This window comes from Dermacentor silvarum, chromosome 8, assembly GCF_013339745.2.
Source record: "Dermacentor silvarum isolate Dsil-2018 chromosome 8, BIME_Dsil_1.4, whole genome shotgun sequence".
Taxonomy (NCBI): Eukaryota; Metazoa; Arthropoda; class Arachnida; order Ixodida; family Ixodidae; genus Dermacentor; species Dermacentor silvarum.
The window spans coordinates 54,606,901-54,631,563 of record NC_051161.1 but is presented as its reverse complement, the minus strand read 5'-3'; the positions used below and the strand labels follow the sequence as shown (position 1 = coordinate 54,631,563).

Here is a 24,663-nt window from a genome sequence, read left to right as displayed (position 1 = left end):
CGATTGAATGCAGTAGCAATAATGCAGACGCTGGAGTCGCATTCCCACCGCCGTGGCCGCCGCCGGCGTTGTAGTGCTGTCCCGCTGACAGCGCATGCGCGGATTGCATGCTGAGGATTACAGTGTCTCCTGATACGCGTAGTGTGTTTTACTGCAAGAATGACGAAGCGAAGTGGACGCAACGTCAACGCTGCGCTCAATCGCCTCGGTGGCGAAGAAGCGCTACATTCGGCCTTCTGCTGCCGGGATGAGCGCACGCACATATACTGTATAAAACCAGCTACATAGCGTTCCTGCTGTGCTGCTGTGTGATTGCTCTGGTCGGAGCAGTAAATATCAAGCTATCGTTATGTAATATTTCACTTGGCGCTCACTAACGCGCCGACGGTTTCCCGCCGGTCTCATCTACTGTGGCGTCGAGTCGCGAGACCTGCAACGCCCCCCATGGCCAGCGTTCTGACGCCAGTGTTCTGAGACGCCTGGTCACCAGGGCGCTGTTAATTCTGCACAGTAGGCATTGTCTTGCGCGCTGCACCTCGCCAACATGTAGCACCCGTGTATGCTTAGACCTATGGTTAAAGCACCGTCCGAGGAGTTCAGGCGCAATGCTAAGCTTAGTTATCGCTGCCAGCGTTTCGCCCTTTGCACGAAACTGCCAATAATTTCTTTTTGCACAGTCAAGCTGTTGAAGAGTTCCATAACGGAGAGTTCCATAACGGTTTCCGTGCGCCGGTTCGTCCGGTACTAAATGTCAATCAGAGATGAGCCAGCACTGCAAACTGCGTAGGAGCCCCACAGCGACCATGTGACGAGGGTCTTGATGAGAACGCGCAACCAGACGCCGACGTTGGTATAGAGCCGGCGAAGCGTTCAGTAAAAAAAGTATGCCGGATATAACAGAGTACGGAAGTTATATACGCTCGGATATAGTGAAACGTTTGAAAAAGCTTCCAGTATAGCGAAGGAAGATTATGCCACGATGATGAAGAAATAGAACAGTTTTATGAAGATGTTGAATTAGCAATGAGAAAGGTGGGAACTCAGTATACTGTAGTCGTGGGCGACTTTAATCCAAAAGTGGGGGGAAAGCAGGCTGGTGAGCACGCAATTGGCAACTACGACATCGATTGTAGGAACACTAGAGGATAGATGTTGATAAAGTTCGCGGAAAGGAATAGGCTCCGAATAATGAATACCTTCTTCCGGAAGCGCAGCAACAGGAAGTGGACCTGAAAAAGCCCTAATGGAGAAACAAGGAATGAAATAGGTTTCATACTCTCTGCCCATCCCAGCATAGTGCAGGATGTAGAAGTGTTAGGTAGGGTAAAGTGCAGTGACCATAGCTTAGTGAGGTCTAGGATTTCTCTCAATTTGAAGAGAGAAAGAATAAAATTAGTCAAGAGGAAACAGGCCAACCTAGACGCAGTAAGGGTAAAAGCATACCAATTCAAGCTGGTGCTCACAAACAAATATGCAGCTATAGAACAGAAAGGTGAAGATAACATAGAGGTAATGAATGAAACTGTAACTAGGCTGATCTCAGAAGCAGCAACTGCAGTGGGAGGTAAGGCACCAAGGCAACCAGTAGGTAAGCTCTCCCAAGTAACAAAGGATCTAATAAAGAAACGGCAAAACATGAATGTGTCAAACTCGAGAGACCAGATAGAATTCGCTGAACTGTCAAAACTGATCAACAAGAAGAAAGTATGGGATATTCAAAATTATAACGTGGAAAAGATTGAGGAAGCAGTAAAATATGGACGCAGCATGAAATCGGTGAGAAGAAACCTTGGCATAGTACAAGGCAAAATGTATGAACTGAAAGATAAGCAGGGTAATATAATTAGCAATTTTCATGACATAGTAAAATCAGTGGAAGAATTCTATACTGACCTGTACAGTTCCCAGAGCCACCAAGCTACTTTCATTCGAAGTAGGGATGAACAGGATACAGAGGCTCCTTCTATAACTAGTGATTAAGTTAGAAGGGCCTTGAAAGACATGACCAGGAGAAAAGCTGCTGGAGAAGACTGAATAACAGTCGATTCAATCAACGATGGAGGAGATCATCATCATAGTCATCATCAGCAGCCTATATTTATGTCCACTGCAGGACGAAGGCCTCTCCCTGCGATCTCCAATTACCCCTGTATTGTGCTAGCTGATTCCAACTTGCACCTGCGAATTTCCTAACTTCATCGCTCCACCTAGTTTTCTGCGCTTCCCTTCTCTTGGTATCCATTCTGTAACTCTAATTATCCACCGGTTATCCATCCTACGCATTACATGGCCTGCCCAGCTCCACTTTTTCCACCTAATGTCAACTAGAATATCGGCTATCCCAGTTTGTTCTCTGATCCACACCGCTCTCTCCCTGTCTCTTAACGTTAGACCTAACATTTTTCGTTCCATCGCTTTTTGTGCGGTCCTTAACTTGTTCTCGAGCTTCTTTGTTAACCTCCAAGTTTCTGCCCCATATGTTAGCACCGGTAGAATGCAATGATTGTACACTTTTCGTTTCAACGACACTGGTAATCTACCAGTCAGGATTTGGTAATGCCTGCCGTATGCACTCAGGCCCAATTTTATTCTTTTCTGAATTTCTAAACTAAAGCTAAACACGCAAGCATTCACCTCTTGTCGTTTTCAACGGGACAAGTGCATGCATGAACAACACAATAGAGTTTAAAACAGGCACGACTCCTAGTGGGAAGAAAAACCGTGTAGCGTGAACAGGTATGCAGGATACGTACGATGTTATTCAGCAGGCATTGAAACCTCTTGACTTGGACTTCACTGCTAACGGTACTGTCTGCAAGATAAAAACGAAGAAAACGAGGGCATTAGAGGTGGAGCTGTCGGTTATATGCACTAGCTAGCGCCCAAGCTTGCACCTCGGTTGTACGTGCCAACAACGTGCAGGCAATGTCAGACGTTTACGGGATGCAGGACCTGAGAAAAGCGGAATATTTCCGCATCCTGGGCAAGCAGCCGCCATTTCAAGTGCGCTACGTGCACTAGTGCACGTGACCAACGCAGCGCTGTAATGTTGCAATGACTGCAAGCTAAAACTGAGCTAACCATCGACTTTTCTCGTAGTACTCGCTTTTCCTGAACTTTTGACCCTGCCTGCACGTACATAACCGGTGCAGTTGCGAAACGGCACTACAAAAATGATAAAGTCACGTACAAAGCAGGCTCATCCTATTACGTGGGGGAGAGACCCTGGTTATGGAGACAAAAAAATTATTATAAAGCGGTGTAATGAGTGACCAGTAACAGTGAAACCAACAAGAGCAAGGTAATTTCAAAGAACTTTCAAAATTAAAAAAGACGCAGGAAGGAATGGCTGTTCAGAAGTCAGTTATTTGGCGCTCACCACTCAACAAACTTCGCAGCCTTTCTCGGGGTCTGTTAACAGAATATAAAGTTGAAAAGCCTCAAAGTGTAGTAATTGCAATGCAGCTAAATGTACCAATGATTTATTTACGTTATTTTTATTTAGTCCGTTACTGAAACATTCTATATTCGTCTAATCATGAAGTTCGGTTAACAGTTGACTGTCGTTGATTGTTCTCGGGTTCGCTATAGGCACCCGGACTTGAAAACGATCATTGCCATAGGGCGAGCGCTAGAAGTCATTGTTTCATGACTGCCAAGATATTTTCTCGACGGTTTCACAATCCGCAAAGCACGTCCCTTAGCGATTGTTTCATTTGGCACACCAGTGCACTTGTAAAACAGAAAAATGTGAAATTCGTTCAAGTCAAACAGGTAACATCGTCAAATTGTAAGCAGCCCCCTGCCATCTATAGCACAAGCTAACAGAGAACCTTCGTTTGCGCAATTTCCTGCGAGTTTAGAGGAAGTCATCGAGCTCCTGCGCTTTCCTCAATGCGTGCACAATGCCGTTTCGTACACGGGACGTGTGAATAACCGTGTACAAATGAAACACGGCAGTATAAAAAAAGAAGGCATGTAGTACGAGTGATAATTCCAGAGTACGAGTTCACGTAGTCCCCGAGTCTCGCTATACACTCTAAGTAAAAAGGATGAAGTGGAGTATCGAGGTTACTCCCTTTGTGGAGTAACTGACCTTCCACAACCATTCGTCCTTTTGGGGTGTAACTGCGAGGGGAGGAACTGACACTCTCCATGCGGTTAATCCTTCAAGGGGTAACAGTTGCTCTATTCCGATGCTCCTCAAGGAAGTAATGGTCGTTCTTTCCTGTGCTCATCAATTAACCAATTAAGGACATTAGCCATTTATACGCTGATGAAAACATTGAGATGAAAAAAAAGCGTCCCAAAGCAGGATTCGAACTCACGTCTTCACGTTCACGAGCCGTAGTCGTAGTCGTAGCGTAGTCCCTGAGTCTCGCTATATACTGCCCATAGTTCATCGCAGTGCGAAAGGCTCTCCTTGAACAAGCTGAGACGCAGAGCGACTCCGCGCGAAATCAGGGAGGACTTAGTCCTCCTTTCGCAGAGACTCTGGATATTTTCAGGATGGAGATGATTTCGCTTGCCACTAATAGTTTCTAAAGACACCGATTTGTTCAGTGGGCGGTGGGATGTTTAGCAGTACTCGCTACAAGTGACCAGTCGTTTAATATGCTTAGAGTGTGGATTGGACTTTGTAGAATGGATACATCCTGCTTTCGCTTCGTCTCGACACTCGCTCCGCGTCGTTTATCACACTTGGCAGCGTAATTGACACGTGGCATGGTCACGCCGCATTGAACCCCGCGGCATGTCTAGCCCCAGATACTTCACATATACTAAATACTTTAATTGTTCGTACGGAGCGATTGCTAGCATGCCATTTCAACATCATCCTTCTCCTCCTGTTTAGAACTGGGTGTACAAGGTCTGGTTAGCCTTAAACAGTCCACGCCTCATTTGTCTATGATATCACTGACAGAAAACCAGCTGCCATAATATCATAACTGCAGTTTTGGTCGTCACTAAAATGGAACAAACCATACATGCACGTGAGCTGTTTCATCGGAAAGTATAGCTTGGGCTAAGAGGCTCCAATTCCTTGAGTATTGGTTTCACCTGAGACTTCTTAGTGTGACTGCCACCCCCTTCGCCAATTAGGCTAATGAACCCTTCTTGCAAATAAACGGTCTATTCATTCATTCTGTAAGACGGGGTTTGGGTTGAACTATGTTCTTCATAGCCGGGAGACATGTTCAGAAATTTTGGACATCGCCCTTCAAAAATCGGTAGCACTTCACCGGAATACACCAGCATAGCTCAATGGGCAACATTTTCAGAAAAACGTATTTCAAAAGACTAGGCGAGTTTTAACAAGTTTCAATTACCAACGTCGAGAAAACACTTCTTTCTAATAACATGCACGTACGGCATTTATCCTAACTCCGCTGCTGCTTTATAGCAGTTCTAAAGCTTTGGTGGGGGCTAGTGGGTACAGAGTATTTTAAGGTGAAAAGATTCAGCGCCAACACCCAGAACAAACCAGAAAGAAGAGACGAGACGAGCACTACATACTGTTATAAAGTATTACTCGTATAAGGTAAAAAAATTCAGCACTTGCGGTGTGCTTGCCTCGTCTCTTTGTGGTTTTTCCTGAGTGTTATATCGCTGAATTTTTTTCGCCTTAAAATACCTTATAGCAGTATTTTGGTCAAGGCCAAGAACTGCTATAACTCAGCACTAAGTGCCGACTGAGTGTCCTAAATGCGTCTGTTATTAGAAGGCAGTACCCTCTCGATGTTGTTAACAAATACTTATTGAAACTAGGTCGATTTCTCGAAACATATTTTATTTTATCACTGCCCATTCAGTTACACTGGTGTGCTGCGGCGAAGTTCAACAAGTTGCCTAAGGGTCAGTTTTCAAAATTTATGGGTATGTATAGCCACGAGTTCGCCAAGTACAGCGGAGAAGGCAGAAGCCTTGAGGTGCTGAATATATAGTCAACCTCTTGCATGAGCAGCGCTCACTGCTTCTTCGAGCGGTGCTAGTCCCTTCTTCACTACAATTCATTCACTCATTACATGCGCGTTTCTTCACGTATCTCTTAGTGAGACGACTATGTAGTGAGACACAAGGAATCTTCAAAGAGGCCTGGATCTCAAGGGAAGCCCGCGCACGCTCATCATGTACAGAGTACAAACATTCAAGGGGTACTTATAGTTATCCCTACGTGAATGAATGCAAAAGCATTGCGACCACCAAAGGTCGACGGTTCGGCTCCAACCAATGGTCGTGGGTTCGAGTGCCTTAATTAACTATCTCTTACTTAACTGTGCATTAATTAACCTCGTTTCAATTAACACCAAAGGTTGAGGGTACGACTCCCACCAATGGTCCTGGATTCGAGTGCCGTAATGAGCTATATATTAATTAAGCATGTGTCTCAATTAACTCTACCTTAATTACCTATTCCTTAAAAAACTTCGCCTTAATTAACACCAAAGGTTGTGGGTTCGAGTGCATTAATTAAGTATATCTTATTTAACTGTGCATTAATTGACTATGCCTCATGGGGCAAATAAGGCTTTCGCGTTAATAAAGTTCGGGTGAGCCCAGTGTTCTCATCATGGACTGCGACCCGGGCTGCGGGAGGACAGCCAGTCCAGCATCAATGACTCATATGCATCACTCGTTCCATAACCTCAGATGAGGCAGTTAACGAAAGTGCACTGCGTAATCTCATATATAACCTCAAGATATATATATATGCGAAAGGCGAATAGGTTAACCAGAAGACAAACATCCACCTACCTCGCACTGGGGAAGGGGTAAGGGGAGACAGAAAGATCTAAAAAAAAATCCCACGCAGAGAGCAAATTAAGAGAGAGAAACTCATACACATGCACGCACATAAATAAGAACGCGGCAGTTTCAGAATCATTCAACTAGATCGCTTGAACGGAGAAACATCGGTAGAGCCTTCGTCGCCTTCTGATGTGAAGACTGTATACACCGTGCGTCCCAGCTAACGTTAGCCGAGCCGTTCAACTAGAATTTTAAAAAAGATTTTTAAAAAAACACACAGATACAACAAAGATACCTACGGTGTTCGGTCTTCAGCGTTCTGACAAGCAAACCCCATAGGCCTTAAAATCGTATCCTGCACCGTGTTTTTTTAATAATTTCTTTTCGTTGAACAGCTTGGGTAACGTTAGCTGGGACACCCCATAAAAGCCGGGACTCCAAGATCATCTGCGCAGAAAGCGAACCGATCGTCGAGGCGTGCCAGCACTGTCGCATGCAAGCGACTGTCTCTGGGTGTTGTAGCAAGGATAATGACGACAGAGGACATGCTCGATGACGCAATCATATGATTCGTGAAGAACCACCACTAAAATGGAGCGTAATTACAGATTCTGAGGTGGTCATAACCTTAAATAATATAGTTAAATAAGGCCGGTGCACTGCTTCTCTGTGTCATGTCGCTATACCTTCTCGCAATTAACGAGCCGTTTAAGAGTCCTAACGGCATTTGCATTAAGTAAAATGTAACGCTTGCCACGTGACCCAGTGTGAGGGCAGTGGTTGCAAATGGCCTTAGGACCCGTGAGCTCTTTCTGAGTCTCTCAGAACGGATGCCGGTCCGACAACACTATAGTAATATAATCATGTCGGTACTCATTATCTGTAGCATGCCTTGTGAAGCAGCCGCCAGCAATTATTACGCAAGCGACCCGAGGTAACTTCCTGCTCATCAGGCACTCAACTATGTCACGGGACATGAATGTATAGGTCGTGCTTACACACACGCACACACCACTTGGTCTGTCTACTATCAGTAATGAGCGCTAACGAGAACGAGGTTAATTTCAGACATCAGTCGTAACTGCCTACAACAGCCGTTTCAGCATCTGCTAACGCCAGAGCGCGTCGTTTAAGCCAGCGGAAACGGACGCCAGCAGGTTGTGCAAGGGACTCCGGGATTACCTGTTCGCAGACATACTGCCCGGAAATTATGTCACGGCTTGTAAGTAGGGCACGTTGGTGACTATTAATCCGTCTGATATTAGCGCGGAACACTATGTATACAACGCCGAGGCGGTTCTGCAGTCACCTTCTTAACTAACTAACGTAAACTAGCGTTGAAGCTAACGGAGTGTGAGAATTGTCCTTTCCAGTATATATGTGAACTGCGTGAGATTGGAATTATGCAATTAGTCTAAAGATAACGCGACGCATGCCTTGAGAGATACCGTGTGGGTGATACCGTATACTCCGTTAATTATACACGCGCGGAAGCTCCACGCGACAAAATTAACTCGTAATATCTCTTTTTCCTTGTGTAAGATCGTTTGCTCATTGACCATCACCGTCTGCGGTGGTTCAGCGACTATGGTGTCGATTAAGCTGCTAAGTACGGTGTCGGAATGAAAGTACACTCTTGTAACCCATCGTTGGTTCTCCATTAAGGAAACCCTGGTGATCAGAACTGTTCCGGAGCCCTTCGCGATGGCTTCTTTCGTAGCTTCTGCGTTGAGTTTGGACGTTAAACGCCACATAAGTTATTATTATCATCATCCCCATCATAATTATCATCACTGGCCAGCGTTCGGACGCCTACCACTCGCGATAGCAATCAGCACGATAACGGCACGATCGACGCTGCGATGTCCACTCGCGGGCTACGCTTACGGGAGGGTAGCTTTGGAACATAACGGGCTTTTGTAACCTCGAGTTAATCCGACGAAGAAACGGGTTGTTCCCGAGACCTATAGCAGCGAACTGAGGAAGCATTTTCAGTGCCCCCGCAGGGCAACTCTCAGACCCTAATATAAATCCGCATTGGGTATTGCGTGGGAGGACGGAGCGTACGTATTTTCGAGACCAGAGATCGCGTTTCGACGTGTAGGCTTACCGCACGCCAGCGTGTAGAGAAGCGAGAGGTTGATCTGCCTCAGCGCAATGTCCATGGCGTCGCTTCTCCTGTGCGCAAAGCGCGCGAGTCCGTCGGCCCTGCCGGCGCCTCCAACGGCAGTGGCCAGAGCGAGCCACGCAATCCAGGAGCCACTGTGCGACCGGCGGTCCATGCTGCTGCTGCTGCTGCTGCTGCTGCTGCCCAGCCAGCTGTCTGCGTCGATGTGCTACCGGAGGGCGACGATCTTTGTGGAGTCGGTGCACCCTCCCGCGTGCTGTATGCTTCGCTGGTCACCCACTCTCAGTGTCTCTCACCCTTGCACCAACAGCCACCACACCTCCTTTCCCTTCCCTATACGTGCGCTCACCCTCGTCACGTATGCTGGGGGTTCCTTTTGTCTTTCTGTTCGGTTTCTTTCTTTCTGCCCGCTTTTACCAAATGTGTAGGTGTGTGTGTGTGCTCGCGGCTTAACGGTCGATCGAAGCCTTCACTCCCTCCCGCTGCCGCCAACACCGCCAAACCCAACAATGTGGGTCGTTGGCGGTCCCAGACTCCGCCCTCTTCATCGGCGTTATTTCCCTGCCTAAGTATGCACGGGACGTGCCATGCATCTGCGACCGCGGACTCTGTGACAAGACCGGCGTCGTATCGCCGCCAAGGTCTCCTTGGTTCAGATTGCGTTGCTCCCGTTTCCGGAACATAGACGCGCGACTTCAAAGAGTCGAAGATTTAGAGCTAAAACAGAGCAACGGCGTTACAGTTCTGTCTGTCTCTCCTCCTTGTTCGTTAGTTGCGCCGTTTTCGTTCTAAGTACCACGTACGAATTAGCCAAACAGCGAGCTCTCTTGAAGTCGAAGATTACCTAGCATACGTGTTGAACGTCTTGGAACAGTGAAACCCAGCAGACGCAGTGTCCGAGTGTTCTCTTTTCTTTATCTCGCTTTTGTCACCGTTATTAACCATTTTATTCCGCCTAGCTGACGTCTTCTACTCAGGCATGCTAATGTGCTCTTCTTCAAAGAAGAACCTGACATCAGTATTACCGATATCAGCGTTTAAGCACATCAACTCCTTCTGCGTACGGATCACCCATCCTCCCTTGCTTTCTTCTAAGTTATAGCAACGCGGCCATAATGGGCGCATTTGCTGCACGTTTAAGACAAGCTTTTAACACTTCACTGTCTACGTAGTGCATACGTCACTGCGCACGTAGTCTACTGACATATTGTCTTCACCGTTGGATATATACCGTCACCTTCTTTGCGCTGAAAAACAAGCCACGATGAGGCAACACAGAAAGAACGACTGGATGATGGGCTGCGCCCTGACAGTGTTTGTTTTGTGTTGCCTGAGCGCAGTTTTTCTTTGAGGACATACTAGCCTACCCTGCGGTTTCTCGGATCATTCGTCACGTCCAAGCAAGAAAACTCTGCTGAAAAAATGGGAAGTCTGAAGTTTCAACTCGGTTCCAGTGGCTTCAAGTTTCACCAAGCGTATACCGTTTCCCGCACGGTGCAACACGAGAACACGACTGATATTGACCGAAGCCATATAACGCTTCGAAGAGAGCTCAACGGCACGACAACGATGGTACTTGTGCAGATTTTGCCATACTGGATTGCATTGCAATGCCCAAAATTCACGCATCCCAGCCATCGCCAGTGTGCAGCTTGCTAAGCGAAAGAAGAACAACCGTGGTGTTCGTCTCGTGTCTCGGTGTCGCTTTCTAATGGTTTAACGTAACCGGCGCCCACGGAAGCCACAGCCCTGAGCTTACATCTGGCACCCGACGTGGTCCGGCACATTAAGCGCGGTAATGCGAAGGTCGGTAGGGAACAGCGGAAAGCTGCAACTGCTCACTCAGCGACCATTAAAATCACGGATTGCGAATGAGTATTTACTGACTTCACCACTGGTTTCACCGATAACGTACTTCCAGCTTTTCTTTTTTTTTTTTTTTTTTGCAATGTCCTCATAGGTGCACTTTGATCTGTCGGTTCCATCGAGGGCTTCGAAAAGATGTTATCATGATTTTTATTTCTTTTTTTTTCTTGCATAAAATGAACTAGTACTGTTACTTTCATGTGCACCGATGAATCCACTTATTGCTCGGTGAGCTAAATAGTAGTTAATTATTGGATCTTTCTTAGCCATGTGGCCCGTGGAAAAAGAACACCTGAAGACATGTCCGAAATCTGCCTGGACAGCTCACACGGCATCATAAATGACAAAATGTTGCAGTACCACTGCCGCGGTATGAGTTCTCAGATGTGTACCACGGATTGAACCGAACGAAACAGTGTGTCAAGACTATAAAAAAAATTGATGCACCCGCTATCTGGTAGAATAGCAGTGTATTGATAGATGCTACAGTGACCATTCCACCGCGAGTCAAGAAACAAGCGCTTCCTGGTAGGTAAATAAATGCTGGATACTAAAAAGTTCTGCACACATTTTCAGCATTATCTGCATCTTGTGACTGCAGAAGTTTTGCAGTACTTCTGCAGGGAATAGTGTATCAGTTGGTAGCGGGGAGGTGACTGAAGGTGGCAAAAAGTCTGCTGACTGTCTGCATGCTTTCTGCAGATCAAAGAGGCACAGTGCAAGCAGCATCAGAATATTAAACAGATTTTCCATCTGAGAGTGGCTTTATATATTATGTAATGAAGCAGACGCGCCTCGTGTTTTGGGTAGCAGCCCAAAGAAAGAAGACGAAGCTGTGATTGCCAGAGAGTCCGGGCTAGAGTGCAGTCCGGGCTGTTTGCTGCTGCTAGGCTGCTGCAAGACTAATTTGCTCCTTTAATAAAATCCCATTATATATATATATATATGTATATATATATATATATATATATATATATATATATATATGCTCCTTTAATAAAATCCCATTATATATATATATATATATATATATATATATATATACTTCTTCCTGCAACTATGTACTACATAGTTGCAGGAAGAAAGCAGGCCCACGAGTGTAGAATAATGTATATTTACAACTTATGTATATGGCGTTCAGACAACGGTCAGAGTCTTCGTCTTCCTCTAGTTCGTGTCACCTTCTTCTTTCCCTTCACCGTAACATCACCCTCCTGGTGGGGTTAGCTCCGTCCCGGTGCAGGTTATAGAGCCTCACTTAATGCGGGGACATAGGGCTTGAGCCTGGCAACGTGAACAATATCGCTGGTGACGTTGGCAGGCACTGAAGACTCACCTACTGGGGCGATCTCGTATGTCACGTCAGACAGTTGACGTGAGATCTGGTACGGATCAGAATAACGGGAAAGTAGTTTTTCCGACAAGCCGACACGATGTGGAGGCGTCCAGAGAATGACAAGGGAACCAGGTGAAAAATGGTGTTCTTGGTGCCGATGGTCGTATCGTCGCTTTTGAGAAGCTTGTGGGACTGTGAGGCGATGACCGGCGACCTCTCGGGCCTGGGCGGCCAAGGCAATAACATCACGAACGTAATCAGTGCTGGGTGGTTGTATTTCACAAGGTATCAACGTGCCAAAGGACAAGGTGGGGTTGTGGCCATACAAAAGGTAAAAGGGTGAGAATCCGGCAGTGCCGGGACGGGACGAGTTATATGCAAAAGTGATGTATGGTAAAGCGACATCGCAGTCGCGGAGATCGTCGGGAACGTACATGGCCAGCATTTAAGTTAGTGTGTGGTTGAGTCGTTTGGTGAGGCCGTTCGTTTGAGGGTGGTACGCGCTAGCAATCTGGTGTTCTGTAGAACAAGAGCGGGTCAAATCATCGACGACCTTCGATAGAAAGTAGCTGCCCCGATCCGTAAGTAACTGGCGAGGGGCTCCGTATAGTGCAGGATGACGTCGTATAGTAAGAAGTCGGCGACATCTGTAGCGCAGCTGGTTGGCATCGCTCGTGTGATGGCATATCTCGTGGCACAACCTGTTGCTACAGCAATTAAGTTATGAATATATATACAACATGTCAAATATGTGGCCCAAAGCTGTTTGCTCGAAGCGTTAAGTGTGTGTGTGTGTCGGGGGGAAAAGGAGGGGGGGGGGAGAGAGAGAGACTGCGATCAACATTTCCTTTTACTCGGTCCAGCCTCAACACACCAGATTACTCGTCGATTGCCCGAGACGTCAACCCTAGGACCGAGTGAGACAAAGCGCGTTCTGAAAACACTCCCTCTTCCTCCACAGACACATTGTGCCTCCCCCGTTAAATTGAAGATTGTCAGTCAATCAACACTTCTCCCAAGAGACAAAGCTCGGCGTTAACGCAGAGCATCACCGGCTCTTCGCTCCTGCTGCTGCTGCTGCTGTTCCAGGCAATCCCGCAAGTCGTCTCTCCAGGGTCCACGTAATCTAGCTGTCACGTGCACCGCGTCCGCTTTCGGATCCGCGAACGGCGCCCACGTGTCGAAGCTATAGCATCTGAACGAGAACATCAGCCGGGTGCTGAGCCGATGTCGCAATGTCTGCCAGCGCGAGCAAAGGTGGTGGCAGGTTGCAAGTTGGCCAGAGGGTGGGGAGAGGAGAGGAGAGCACAAGGGCTGCAAATAAGCGTCGCCCCGATCTCCAGGCGTAAGCGGATATCCCCCCCGCTGGGGCGCGAACGAACCCAATGTGTTTTGCTTCTCCGCCCGGCCGCTCGGCTTTGCCGGGGCCCCCGCACAGACTCCTCCACACTGCCACGCGCAACGAGAACGGAAATTGGCGTCACCGCGTCGACGCTTGCACCGACGCGCGGGCCCTCTCTGCCTCGACGTGCCCGGCGACGACACTTCAATGCTGGGCGGCGGGTGATGCTGGTATGGCTTGCGGTGGGGACGATGCAGCGTCAGCGCCGGCCGCGTCGACGTCGTCGCCTTGGCGGCTCCGTCCGGTCCGGCGACGCCCAAAATGCATGCCGGAGGACGACGAAGCGGCGGGGGTGGGAGTGCCTGCAGCTCTTTCCTCGCTGGGTGCTCCATCCCCCCCCCCCCCTTCTTCCCCCAGGCCCTGCCTCGCAACACGTGCGCTGTTTTTTCTGTCGGATGCCAGTGGCGTTCTGCCATCCCGCAAGAGTAAACAAAAACAGCCTGCGATACTTTTCGCGTTTTGTGGAACATGACGCGAGAGGGCCATGCTGTGTCCTCTCTGTAATAATAAACGAAACTATATAATATGCGATGTTTCTTCGCGTGTCTGGAAAAAGCTTCAAGACTGACTTCTTTGGTCATTTTGTGCGATCTTATTATATGCTGAATACTAACGGCGTTTTACTACCCACTTCTGTCTGCAGTGTCACGACCCTAAGAGAAGATTTAGATTAAATAATGCCGAGAGGTGTAGCTATCGTCAGATGGAGATACTGTGTTTTTGTGAAAAGCTGGAGGTATTTACCTGGCTGATGGTCTGGCACGCTAAGGTGTCGGGTGGGAAGTATGATATACACAACGATAAAGAAATTGCAGCAGAAGCCATCTCACGATGAATGTCAGATCTAATGCTATGAGAATTGAAGCAATGTAGTGAAACACTGAGAAAAACGTTATGTGTGAGGCGTGTATACATCAGGGTTATTATCTCGCCCCTCCGTCTGGACAGGCTGCGTTATCTAGGGACGCCGCTGCAAAGTCCTCGCATGGGTGTCTCTATATATTGCTTCGTGAAACACAGACAGAAAGCTATTTACAATATATATTTACATGTGTTATAGTACAAGCGGGATCAAAATGGCGATGAACCGAGGTCGGCACCGTTTAGTCTTCCCCTACTTCACTGCAGTCCACGCTGAGGCGGCATTTATCTGCGGTGGTCCCGTATCATGACCTCCGAAGGTAAGAGCACCGTCCCGGTGCATCATCGACGCAATGGTGGTTGAAGGACAAGTGGTTGAAGGGCTTGAGCCTCGCTACGTGAACGATGTCACTTGATGCTGACGACGACGCTGCAGGGACCGGCAGGGACGATCTCATACGAGACATCCTGGCACTTTCGGCAGCACGCTATCTGGACCACTATAACTCGACAGCAGCATTTCGGGAAGCCCCACGTGGCAGGTGGGTGGTCAAAGAAGCACAAGAGTACACGGAGCAAAGTGTGCGTCTCGATGTCGGCAATCATGGAGGCGTCTCTGATTTCCCTGAGAGGCATGCAGACGACCGCGGGCAAGCTGCCGTGCGTAGTCAATGCGGTCGATGGCGTCGCGGGCATATTCATCTCTGCAGTCAGGTGCATATTCAGGTGCAGTCGTGGACAGCAAGATGTCCAACGGTAAGGCAGCTTCTCGGCCGTACGCGATATAAAATGGTGAATAGCCGGCGGTTTCGTGGCGCAGTGAATTATATGCAAACGTAACATATCGTAAATTAAGGTCCGAGTCGTGGGGTCGGCCTCAGCGTACTTCGAGGGTATGTCTGTGATGGTTCGGTTGAGTCGCTGAGTAAGGCCGTTGGACCCAAATGCACCCAAATGCACCCAAAAACACCCAAATGCCCCGCCGTGGGAGTGTCGTGAAGTTGGCGGAGGATAGTCGAACGTAGGTGTGCTGGTATGACGAGAAGATCAGCGCCGTCAGGGGGATAGTTACGACGGTATAAGGTCCCACCCTTGAGAAGGAATATCCCAAACGAAGCATCACCAGGCGAATTGACTCGAGCCGGTCGCTGAGATCTGGTAAAGAAGGATCGCAGCGTTGGTGTTCGCCGATCTGAAGCAACCGCGACACAGAGAAAACGCAAGTGACTGCGTCGGTATCGGGCGGCTCTTCCACATGTTAGCGGGACAGTCTACAGCCTGGTGCAAGCGGCCCGTCTTGTATACAACGGAGTACGTATACTCTTGCAGGCGTAAAGCACAGAGCAGAGCACAGGCTAGTCGGCCCGTTTCGTCCTTGAGTGAGAAAAGCCAGCAGAGCGCATGAAGATCTGTGATTACACAAAAGGGGCGTCCGTATAATTATCGGCAGAACACAGCGACTGCCCACAAAAGTGGGACGCACTGGCGCTCAGTGATCGAATAATTGCGCTCAGAAGCGGATAGGAGCCGGTTAGCGTAGGCTGTAACGCAGTCGTGTCCGCGCTGGCGTTGGGCTAAGACTGCGCTCATGCCGTTACCATGGCATTACTCCGAACTACGGATGGAGCGGATGGATCAAAGTGGGCCAGGATTGGCGGAATGGTAAGGAGAGTGGTGAGCTGCGAAAAAGCGGCAGTGTGATCAGGACCCCCCAAAAACGGAACGTCTTTCTTTAAAGGATCGGTAAGAGGGCGTGCAATGACCGCAGTCTTTCACAAAACCGCGGAAATAAGAGCACAGGCCTACGAAACTTTACGAACGTCTTTGATGGACTTCGGGACAGGAAAGTTAGTGACGGCGCGAATTTTGTCCGGGTGGGGTCTTACTCCCGCGGCTTCGACGAGGTGACCAAGGACGGTGATTTGGCGGCGACCAAAGTGACACTCCAGAAGCTGCGCTGCCTAGTTTTTCGGTGATGGACGGTGCGAAATGGTCGGGCAGAGAGCCATAGCTGTATGGAGGCGAACGAGATTGACGGCGTATTGGAGAAGGGGACTGGGAGTAGCGGGGTCTAGCCGCAGGTGCCGCAGGGGCAGGCGACGGGTTTGGCGCAGAGGAAGCGAACGAAAAGGAAGAACGTGAGGGATTGAAGCGGTCGGCGAAAGAATAGTGCGTTGGTGAGGTCCAATGGCTGCGGCAGTGGCGAGCGATGTGACCGATGCGTGGACAATGGAAGCATATGGGTTTATCGTTGAGGGTGCGCCATTCGGCCGGGCTGTGTTGTCAAGAAGAGTAGTGACTTAACACTGGAATGGGGTGCAGACATGGGAGTATACTGGGGGTCAGCAGGGTGTACCGGGCATACAGACTGAAGACCGAGGTTCGCAAGTTGTTGGCGAACGACGGCCGGGATCAAGGAGATTGTGGCCGAAGAGTCTGGGAGGAAGTGAGCACCGGACATGCAGCCTCCAGCTCGCGATGAACGATGCGGGTGAGGTTGTAACATCGAGAGAACTGGTTGGAGATCTCGTCGCAAGACGACGTCGCAGCTGTGCTTGGAAGCCGCCTGAAGTACTGGAAATCTCGGTGACTTTTCGCTTGTTCCAGAAAGCGGCATTCTTTGAGGGTGGTGTCGATGCTGGTGGCGTTGTTGAACACTAGTAAATTGAATTCATCATCAGCAATCCCTTTGGGAACGTCGGCAACCTTATCTTCCTCCGATATGGGTTGTTGGGCTTTGCGACAAAGAGTCAATACGTCGAGGAATGTAAGAGACGTAGGGCTCGGTCGACGTCTGTACCCTGCTAGCAAGGTTCTTCGCAGCGAGCTGGCGATCAAACTGATTGCCGAAAAGGTCGCGGAGCTTCTCTTTGAAGAGATCCCAGCTAGGGATCTCTTCCTCATCGGTCTGAAACCACAGTCGTTGAGTACCGCCGAGGTAAAAAAAAGAAAACACGTTGCCGAGCATGACCGTCTCATCGCACCTGTTATCGATAGATGCTGTATATGCCGATACTGTAGATGTTATCGATACTGTAGATGCGGGACTGGGTAGGCACCGCTGTTCGAAGAAGCTTTTTGAAGCGTAATTGGAGCACTAGGTATGCCACACTCGGTCCGTGCTGGTCTTCAATGAACATATCTGATGCCAACTTGGGTAAGTATGTATGCGCCACTGGGAATGTGCTGTTCTACAATGACGAAAAAGATCCCTTAAATTTATCTGATGCTGAGCGCAATCTCACATACGTCACAAGGCTTCCTCGAGGACAGCAACGCGGTGTTCTAGCAGGCGGCGCCGCAAACGCACTGGGTATGTTCCGCTAGAGTGTACTAGAATCTAGTACACTCTAGTTCCGCTTTCGATGAACGCCTTTCACACAAACGCTTTAACGAGCTGCGCCATGAATGCACTGGGTACGTGCCACTCTTCAATAAACCTCACGCCAACTTGGGTCACTGAGTGTGTGTCAATGAGTGTGCGGCAAGCGAGGGAACGATTATCAGCGTTCGCAGGCATCGGCACCCCGCGCTTCTTGTCTCGGAGGCCATGCGCGGACTTCTCGGCAGTGCCACTAGGTGGCGCAGCGTGTCCCGAAAGATGCGCGTGAGAGGAGCCCGGTTGCCTCAGGACGCATTTCTCGGCGTTCGCACGCACCGGTGCTCCATCATTGAAAAGTTGCACACACGTGGTGACCCAATTTAGCGTCAAAGAGTAGTACTGAATGAGGAGGAGGAGGAGGAAAAAGAAGAAAGGAAAGGCAGGGAAGTCAACCAGACGCACGTCCGGTTTGCTACCCCACACGGGGCAAGGGGATTAAAGGGATGAAAAGAAAGTACTGAAGATCTGCACATATCCAGTGGCGCATACCCAGTCACAAAAATTGGCGTGAAAGAGGCTAATTAAAGAGCCGCATATACCCAGTGAAACGAGTTGGCGTGAAATAGGGTCATTAATGAGCGTCGCATGCCCAGTGACCCGAGTTGGCGTCAAAGAGGTTTACTGAAGGGCACCGCGCACCCGCTGTTACATACGCAGTGACCTAAGTTAGTCTGACGGTTGGTTTCGAACCCGGATATCCCTCTGCACAGTAACGCGATTCATGCTCTACCCAACTGACCATGGACTGCCCAGGGACCCAAGTTGGCAGGAAATAGGTAAGGCGTGGTCACACATATATAGATACATAGATACGTAGAGACATAGAGGCACCGCAATCTGGGTGACGTTCCCGAAGAATGGTAATAGCATTAATACCCACATGCACTCGGAAATAAAAAGAAGTCAGTAGCTAATAAGCGCGAGAGAAATGCGTTAGCCTTACGTCGCACCTCTCTGAGGTCCCGTATCCATGATTCAAACGGCGTTCACCACATTGCAGTTACTCAGAAGCACACTCGACACACGTCCTGCCTCTTCTATATAGGAGCGAAGTGCTACTGACGGTGACCCGGAGCAGTACTCTCTATGTTTACCACGTGACCGGCTTTCCACACTTCATACATGTGCAATTTTTTTTTTTCACTTTGACACTCCTAATGCTAACGCATTAATAAGACGCAAGTTAACAGGAAGATGGGAGGGCTTGACGTGCTCAAGAGTGGACGAACAAGGAACGTTGCTGGAGCGAACGTTTTGACTAGGTGACTAGCCTTCGTAAGGTCGAGTCCAAGAAGTACGTCTTGGAAGAGCCGGTCTAGGACACACCCCTTTCCCTCAACCTACTATACTCCCCCACGTATTAAAGCGAAGCCTTCTTTTCCGGGCCTCCCGACTTTGACGTGGCTGTTGGCCGCATGCTGGCTGTTGCCTTTCGCACGCGCTGTGGCTATCGGTTTGAGCGAAGCTTTTCACGGTGTTTGCGAAGAGCGCTGTTCGTGTATAACGACCATTTGCAAGTATCGAGCACACGATCGTGCTGGACACATTTTTCACCGAGAAACGCATCGCTCAACGTAAACTTGCATAGCGCTGGAACATGCAGATATCCCACGCGTGACGATTAAGTAGTGACGACGATGGTATGACGAAGGCGTGACGTCGATGACATGAAAACAATGGAATGACGACACTATAGGAGGATGGCGGCAGAATGGTGACGCGCGCGCGCTGTATTTCGATCCCCTCACATAGGTCGTGATTAAAAGAAATGAACCAAGGTATCACAGAACACAGTTGTCACGTGTTGTTGGCCTCCTACCATATGAAGTAGGTATACATATGTCGTCACCGACGCTTATGTCATCTGATTGTATGAGCGACGCGAATTGTCTAGTACTTTCCACAGCATGATTATTTCACTCCGACTTCGCAGACATTCATCATACCAGCGCAAGTGATTGCATGTACGATCTGGTTATCAAGACAAAAAAAAAGTATACTCAGATAGAGATCTATACATCTTTCTTTTCTTTCATACTTGCGTTAGATCCATCTGAGAAGTCGAAAATGAAGTAAGAAATGTTCTGTTGTTTATCAAGCATTGATCAGTGGTCCGGAGTTACTGGATTATCACTTGTTCCTTTAACTTCGAGCATAGATGGCTGCGAGAAGAGCAGCGCTGTGCTAGTATAATATGCACCGTCGAGAGCTTCAGGGTGTCATGAATAATCGCTAGCAAAAGTTTTTTTTCCCTCATTCATCTTCTCAACGCAGTGCAGCTGCTGCTTTCTAATAAGCTGTCGGCACTGCACTGCGGCGGCGTCGCGCAGCGTACTTCTTTCTTTCGCTGGCTCTTTTACTTTATTTTCTCTCTTCTTTTTCATCGCGCAACTACGCCCCAGCACGCGCTTAACCAGGCATCTCACACAAAGGGGGCGCTCTGGCGTTGCGTATCCATTGCCATCCGTCGTCCTCATTCCTCCGCGTATTTCTTTGTCTTTCCGCGTTTCGTTGTTTTTATCTTTATTTTATCTTTCTCTCGCTTCATCGTCGCGCCTTTCCGCCTCGCCCCTGCATCGGCGGCGACCGCGTAACGCAACGCGGTTACCCATCCACGCGTCCGCTGGACGCAATGAACCATGTGACAGGCGGCCCGCTGAGCGCTACGCGAACTGCAGGCACGACGTCAACAGCGCATATATCGAATGAGTGCCGTCTGCTAGCTCTGTTTTGTTTTGTTTGTTTGTTTTTCTGTTTGCTTGTTTGTTTGTTTCTTTGTTTTTTGTCTGTTTGTCTGTCTGTCTGTCTGTCTGTCTGTTTGTTTGTTTGTTTGTTTGTTTGTTTGTTTGTTTGTTTGTTTGTTTGTTTGTTTGTGTTTGTTTGTTTGTTTGTTTGTTTGTTTGTTTGTTTGTTTGTTTGTTTGTTTGTTTGTTTGTTTGTTTGTTTGTTTGTTTGTTTGTTTGTTTGTTTGTTTGTTTGTTTGTTTGTTTAAATCACTCCATACTGGTGGTCCAATAAGCTATGAAGTACACTTACCACCCTAAAGGCATCACTAAAATACCAAAATAGTGTGCAGTGCTCAAAGATTCAGGGGAAAAAATGTCTCATACGACGTTTCTGTTCTCGTGGTTCCGTACAAAGTGTACAATTTGCCTCGCACCGCTTGTCGTACGCCTACTTGTAAGGCACGTGATCGCGATGTAGTATCTAATTTGATTGCGTGAGCAGTAAGAAAATTACGTGACAGTCTGGAAATAACGCCGCTGATCGCAAGAAATAATCTCAGGACCATGCACGTCCAGCAAGTCAAGTACAATGTTCTAGGCCCAAATTATGAAACCCTGCTTACCGCAGTGAAAAAATATTCATTGCAGTTAGGTAGCCTCAGGACAATTCTTTTTTTTTTTAACAGAGGTGCTCTTAATGGTGCTTCCTGACCTTTAGAGGTGCACTGACACATATTTGCGAAGTCGTAAAGTTTTACCATGCGCTTCTCGCTCGTAATGAGATGACAGGGTGCGTTCACACTGCAGCGATTGACAGAGGTTGCGCGACCGACAGCGACTGGCGACCAAGAAGCGACTCACGGCCGCAGATGTTCACACCGGTTAGCGCGACTTTCCCATGGGCACATGAAATATCTTGCGATTGGTGCTATTCGCGCCTGCTCGCACCGCCATCGTCATTTAATATTATCTTATATGGACATCCAGTTACTGCAACGCTGATTGGTTCAGATGGTTTGCAACTGCTGTCAAACGATTGAACAATCGAGCAGCCGAGCGACTGACCCAAAACAGTCGCTTTTCGACCAAAGCGATTATTTGCGACCGGTCGCTCTGCGACTAACTTGATCGCGCGACCTCTGCGAGTCACCGGGGTGAATGCGACCCACAGCAAGCACAAAGCGTGGGAAACACTTATGACATATTTCAATGGAATCTCAAGATTGTCTCGAAACGCTGGACCTGGGGTCATCGACGTTATCCTGACAACGTGACAGAGAGCAATATTTGCTGTCGTTGCGTAGCAATAAAGCTATAAGTATGGTGACGTTGCTCATGAAAAAAAAAAAAAAAAACGAGTGTAGTGCGCGGATTTTTTTTTTTTTTTTTCGCTGCGTTCGCGTGAGGCAGGCCACAGCGATCGCAGGGACGGATGTGTAGATCGCAGGTGCAGAATGACGTCATGATAATTTCACCTCTAGGATACCGAATCCGGAACTAGTTGTAGATTGTAAAATTATGATATAGTGAATTGTTTAGAACGCTTTGGACGCTTGCTAGTATTTCTTCTAGGGTGTAAATGGTCTGAATCTTCATTTAACGGAAAAAAATACAATTCGGAAATTTTATGTCAGTACTCCTCCAAACCGCTGCGATGTTTCATGCTACCTTTATATGGAGAACATGCTTGTAATAGGCGAATGATCTTGTTTTCCTCCTATTGTATCTAGTGCAATGGGCGCTCTAGAATTTTTCGAACCTTTTATTTATTGTTATTATCCTTTTTATTGGTATTCTTACAACCATCATACTCTATCCAGGCTGTAGAGCCATCCCTTCCCCCAAAAAAAAGTTTTATTCAGTCGTTATTCTTAACCTTATTATTCTTAGTATTGTTACTATTATTTCTTATTAAATAATATTCTTACTATTGTGCGAAAAGGAGTAGCAAAATACAAGAGTGACAGCTACACATTTCTTGAGACCACGTCAACACGGGGGCAAGAATGCTTCGCAGAATGCCTCTTACAAAATTCATAATCATCTTTCACTAAGCCTGACTGGAACTTCTCGTGGCTTGAAAGGTAAGGTTAAATTACGATTAAGAGTTGATAGAAAGCTGAAGAGCGAAATATATTGAAAAAGCATAGACTCTTGCTGGCACTCCCATGGCCCCTTACATACTGCACTTCATACAGGGAGGGGGAAAGGGGCTAAATATTCTTAAAGTGAGAAGAAAAAAGGGCAAGAGTTTTTTAATATGCTGGCAAACCTGGTAATTATATTTACCGGTGAGAACAGTGTGGGAACAGTGTTGTGAAACCGGCAGTACAGCGTACTCATCTGATGAGCGCGGCGTTGCTTTCTTTTGAGTAGCTTTGTCTTCCCTAGATAAGTAAATTAGCCGCACCCCATGAGCCGCGCCCGACAAAGTAACACGCACGACTCTCCAAGACTCGATCCTCGACGTAAATAAGCGTAAGCAAGTCGGACTTGATCGTGAGGTTCACTTCCATCGAGGATACTCTCAAGGTCTACGAAAAGTGTCTGCGCGCCTGTCAAAGCGCCAAAAACGCATATACCCTATACAGACTCGTGTAAGGGCCGCACTTCTTTTCCACAATTTTGACGAGGTGCAGCCCTTACACGGGACCGAACCAAAAGGTTCGGTCCCGTGGGTGCGGCTCTTACACGAGTCTATACGGTAAGCACTGCTAAGACTCGCGCCATCTCACCCCTCAAGAACGAGCCGGTCGGGCTCCGCAACGTTGGGTTTTTAAATAAATATTGGTTGGAGTTTTTTTTTCTCTCTAAGTCAGTTGTTCCCAACCAGGCAGATATAAGCCGAATGTTTACCTTTGATCCCTTTAATTCAACTGAGGTTCACAATGCCTTGAATGGTTGAACCCGCCAACAAATTAGCCACGAAGCCAAGGAATTAATGCTGACCAAGTAATGGCAGCACATGACATGCCGGCTCGAGTAGTCATCTATACAGGTCCGTTCATTAGCTATCGGCGCGTTTACCATTCACAATGTATCCCCGGTCGACCTTATAATCTTGCACGTTGATGTTTGGATGACTGAATCTACATTAGTAGAAAGTAGAGGCCTCGAGAGCCGGATATATGGTGCAAAAAACGGTGGTATGAAACGCACAACCCAGCTTAAGACATAGCGTGGTAGGTTTCATAATCTGGTGGGCAACTGCAGGGACCTTTCCTTGATGAGAAACTTTCTCAAGCAGACAGCTGGGCCAATCCCAAAGGCAACGCATTGTGTTTATTTACGCTGCCGATCACTGGGGTTGCTTTCTGAGGTGATTTAACATAGAGATAAAAGAAACAAACAGACAAGGAAGTTAACCAGAAGATCGTCCGGTTGGCTACCCAGCGCAGGGTAGTGCAAAAAAAGAACAGCAAGATAATAGATGCGGTGAACACGTGCATCACGGTTAAACAGCGCGACAGACAACGGCCGTAGTCAAGCCACAGTTAACAAACCGTAGCACACCAAACTCCTACTTCTACTGATGAATACGCGCACGCCATACGGACAACGTGGGTTGTTTAACTATCCCCATATTCTCGCGAGCACTTTCTTTAGAGAGCAGCTCTTAGGCGCCCGTTCCTGCGGTGAGCGTCGGCGTTGTCCCTCGTAACCGAGAGAACGAGCACAGCGAAAGATGAACGCGGAGCGCAACGGGAGATGAAAGACGGCGATAGCGAAGAGAGCGCGAGGAGGAAAACGGAGGAGAAGGGTGCTGCACAACCTTGAGGCGGAAAGCGGAGGAGGAGGGTATCGCGAAAGCGTGAGAAGAAAGGCGTAGTGCCGCGTAAGACGGTCTTTGCGGCGACGATGGCTACGAGATGGCGCCAGAGTAGCGCGCGTCGTTTGTATGGAAACAATGTGCTGCATGAGTGGAAGTCTGTCGGCGGCGGCTGCTGTGAATCGCGTCCACGCGTCACCCACGCCCCGCCTCTCGCGATCTCCCGATCAGGAGGCAGTCGCGCCACACTTCGCTCCGTTTGCAACGTGCCGCACGAGACAGATTGTCCGCGCCAGCCAATATATCGCGAAATGAAAACGCGTATAGAGCTGTGCTCAAACGTCGCTTTAGGGAGTATTGTAATCGTCGGTGAATTCTTTTTTTCATTTCGCTCACATCGAAATACAGTCGCCATGGCCGTGATTGATTGATTGATTGATTGA

General features: G+C 48.2%; 1 protein-coding gene across 1 annotated transcript in view; it reads right to left on the bottom strand.

The window, feature by feature from the left end:
* LOC119462132 (uncharacterized) overlaps positions 1-24,663 on the bottom strand; it is a 53,722-nt gene that overhangs the window by 23,623 nt on the left and 5,436 nt on the right. The window contains exon 2 of the mRNA XM_037723477.2: positions 2,754-2,812. The gene's annotated coding sequence lies outside the window, so the exon portion shown is untranslated. The remainder of the gene's footprint in view (positions 1-2,753; positions 2,813-24,663) is intronic.